Raw genomic sequence first — 4,156 nt, 5'->3', positions numbered from 1 at the left:
CTCTCTCTCTCTGCAGGTACGTTAGGCAGTTGTCTCCCTCTCTTCACCACCATGCCCTTCTTGTTCTGTAACACCGACAGCACCTGTCGCTACGCCTCACGCAACGATTACTCCTATTGGCTCTCCACCAACGAAACACTGCCAGGCAGCGTCCCATTTATCTCTGGGCAACTTCTGGAGAGTTACATCAGCCGGTAAGACACACACACACACACACACACACACACAAAGGTGTACTGTATGTATGTGTCATGTGCATCACGTGTACTGTATGTGTCATGTGTCACAGGTGTACTGTATGTGTCATGTGTCACAGGTGTACTGTATGTGTCATGTGTCACAGGTGTACTGTATGTGTCATGTGTCACAGGTGTACTGTATGTGTCATGTGTCACAGGTGTACTGTATGTGTCATGTGTCACAGGTGTACTGTATGTGTCATGTGCATCACGTGTACTGTATGTGTCATGTGTCACAGGTGTACTGTATGTGTCATGTGTCACAGGTGTACTGTATGCGAGGCCCGAGCCAACGTGATCGCTATCCACAGTCAGACCAGTTTGGTTCCAGACTGTCCCTCTGGGTGGGATCGTCTCTGGTTTGGATTCTCCTTCGTGATGGTGAGATTAAAATGTTGGACTGAGTCACAGGGTTCACTTCAGTGCTAGTTGCTGCTTTGACCTTTGACCTTTCTGCTGTTGTTGTTGGTCTCCAGGAAACAGGTGTGGGGGCGGAGGGGTCAGGTCAGCCCCTGGCCTCACCTGGATCCTGTCTGGAAAACTTCAGGAAGATTCCCTTTATCGAGTGTCACGGCCGAGGAACCTGCAACTACTACACCGACTCCTACAGCTACTGGCTGGCTGCTCTCAACCCCAGAGACATGTTCAGGTACGATGCACCTTTACTCACATGTAGAAAGAAGTTCTCTTAAACACCAGCAGGGAGCAGTGTCTGTTTAAACTTGTCTCTGTCCTCTAGCAACATGTGTCTGTGTGTCTCTCGTCCCACAGTAAACCGAAGCCTCAGACTGTTAAAGGAGAGTTTCCAGGAGGTTTGATCAGTCGCTGTCAAGTGTGTATGAAGAGGCTGTAAACACTGACATTAACACTACTGACATTAACACTACTGACATTAACACTACTGACATTAACACTACTGACATTAACACTACTGACATTAACACTACTGACATTAACACATGAACCAAACATTAGTCATTAACTGCCCATAGTGACGTACTAGCACTAGCTGTCAATCACACTCTGGTACCCCCCCCCAACACACCCGGTGCTTTATGGTCTGTTTGACTCTAAATGATCATAATTCACTAAATGAACATCAGCTGTTTGAAGAAGACTTGAAACTAGAGACTGAGACAGAAACTCCTGAATGTTTCCTGACGTGATAAAGTGAGAAGTCACTTTCTATAGACTTCTATAGAAACTACCAGAGGAGTCGCCCCCTGCTGGTCACTACACAGAAGACAGGAACTGCTTATACTTCAGTAAATGCTTTTACTAAAACTGCTTCCATTTTCTCTTGATAGTTATAACCTCAAAGTACTACTGCTACTACTGATAACATACCTGTTAGTACTCTTACTGTCTCACTTATCTACTAATAGACTGATTATGTTCTGCTCTTAACGACCTCTGGAGGTGCAGTCCCACCTTCTGCCAGAGGAGGACAGACATGAGACTCTACAGGAGAAGACCAGCTGTGCTGCACTTTCTCTAACAGCCACCTGGTGACGCTCCAAGAAAACTTGAAGTGACAGACAAACACCCAGAAAAACAAGAATAAGACATTTTTATACTTTCTGAACAGCAACAAAACAACAGAACAATGCATTCTGGGACTTGTTGTTTTCTGCCTCAGTCTGTGACCTTTGATAAAACAATAATAATATTATGATTCAGTGTTTACAGGCTCTGATCACGTGTACATACCTGAGCTGTTGTTTGTAAATGTTATTCTTAAATAAAATGTGTTTGACAGACGTCGGATCAGTTTCTGTTCTTAATGTTTATAATGAGGCTGTGACCTGTTCTAACAGGATACATGTGTTATTAGATTATTCATCAGGTTAAACATTGTTCATAATGCAACTGTAATCAGTCATATTTCAAAGCATTGTTGACCCAAATACAGGTGTCTATACATATATATATAATATAGACACCTGTATTTCTAGCATCTGCTCTTGTTAAAATAATGTGTTTTTTCAGACTTGTGTTCTGCTACACTTTTGAGACACTGTGAACAATGCACTGATTCCACTTCAATTATTTTTATTGAAAGAAAGTTATTTACAGAATTTTTACTTGTTTGAAAAGATAAGAAATATCAATGTAAATCAAATGTAAATGTGAAATTTGAATATAAAGTTTAATTAAAGTAAAATGCAAAATCAAAGTTAAATGTAAAGAGTTAATGTAAAGTTTAAGGATAAGTGTGTAATTTAATTGCAAAGTAAAATTTCAACTGTAAAGTTAGATGAAAGTGTTAAATGTGAAGTGAAATGAATCCTGTCAGTTAAACTTCACAGGACGAAGAGTGATGTCATCACTTTCCCATCATGCCTCTGTGTGCGTGTTCATGCCAGCAGCTCCTTAGTGATGCTGCTCGTTGTTAATGGGTAACCATAGCAACTAGCTGTTGCTAATGTGTTTATGAGCAGTCTGTCCAACACAGCCCCCCCCCCCAGGACGCCTCAGGAAGGACAGACGGACAATTTAGATTTTCATTTCAAATCAACTACAACAAACATGTTCTCACTTGTGGCTTCACTTCAACCCTTTTATTCTACGGACATGAAGCAACACGTCTGGAAGTGACGACGAACAGCTGCTTCTGAAGATCTCAGACGAGGAGAAGAAGATTCTCGCCAAACAACAGGAAGCAGCAGAAACTGACGACACACAGCTGAGCTGCACTGAGGAGTCAAATAAAATAAAGATGAAATGATGAGAGACACAGTAAGAGATGATTAATATCATGAAAACGTGAAGACAGGAAGAGGAAGTGACATCAACAGTTCAGGAGCCTGAACACGCTGAGTTTGTTTCTTCAGTTTTTCTCCAGTGAGATGATCAGCTGGCAGATGAAAACATAATAAACAAACAAAAGAGAAGAAACTCACAATTAACCGTGAACTTCCCAACACTCAGGGTCTGTAGGGGCGCCCCAGTGCATGCTGGTCCCAGTCTCATGGAGCAGGCACTTTGCTTCCTGCATTTTTGCTGCGATGACACAAGGGCTGACCACGGTACCCCCCCACAGTACCCAAGCTCCCCAACCAATCACCATCAAGGATGCCTGACATCTTCGATCAGCTGGTCGTTATCTGAGTCGGATCAGTGACGGAATCGAACCTTTTCACTGTAGGCGCCCAAACGGCTGAGATCAGACTAATCTGTAAAAACATGTCTTCATCTCTTTCGTTCTTTAATTTCAATCCATCCGTTATTTAAACAGCTAATCCTGTGAGAGTGATTTTTATTTCATTGTTGTTTTATCCTCTTGTGAAGCACATTGTAAATAATAAAACTTATAATGATTCATTACTCCAACAAACCCCATAGGATCCACCCCATTACTCCACCAGGGCCGTGGTCAGTGCCCCTCAAACATCAGGAGCCTCCTCATCGTTACAATCCTCATTATTTTAATGAGCAGACCCGGAGTGAAGATCCACAAATTCTAAACTGGTTCCATCCGTCATTTTATTTTGAAGTTTCTGAATAAAACTTGTGTCTTTAATTTTTGGTAAAATTACTCCTGAGACCTGTTGAAATATATAAAAATAAAATGTGATGATAGCTGAAGTTTGTGCTGTTGATCCGAACCTGAGTTCAGGCCTGAGAACGTCGTGTTCTGCTGAGCTCAGAGAATCCAACGCTGCCGGCGCCGTCCTCGCTCCGTCTCTGCAGCAGAACCTTTTCAAACCAATCTAAATGTTTTCCCTCAGAATTAATTTGTGTTTGTTCTCACTAAATGTTGAGTGGGCGACTCTGCTGCTGCCTCTTTGTTTAATGGAGATATCAGCGAGTGCTAATGAAGTCTGCTAATCCTCTGAACGCTCCGGTAATTCTCCTCCTCAGCTCCACATTCCGTCGTTGTGTTTGTGCTCAACAGACGCCGGCGGCGGGAAGAC

The 4,156-nt window shown here is 42.6% G+C and overlaps 1 protein-coding gene across 1 annotated transcript in view; it reads left to right on the top strand.

The window, feature by feature from the left end:
* The window catches only part of LOC118106630 (collagen alpha-1(I) chain), a 688,934-nt gene that overhangs the window by 28,534 nt on the left and 656,244 nt on the right, over window positions 1-4,156 (top strand).

This window comes from Hippoglossus stenolepis, chromosome 4 (genome assembly GCF_022539355.2).
Source record: "Hippoglossus stenolepis isolate QCI-W04-F060 chromosome 4, HSTE1.2, whole genome shotgun sequence".
In the NCBI taxonomy this organism is placed as follows: Eukaryota; Metazoa; Chordata; class Actinopteri; order Pleuronectiformes; family Pleuronectidae; genus Hippoglossus; species Hippoglossus stenolepis.
Note: the sequence above shows the minus strand (reverse complement) of the source record. Positions and strands in the feature narration are given on the sequence as shown.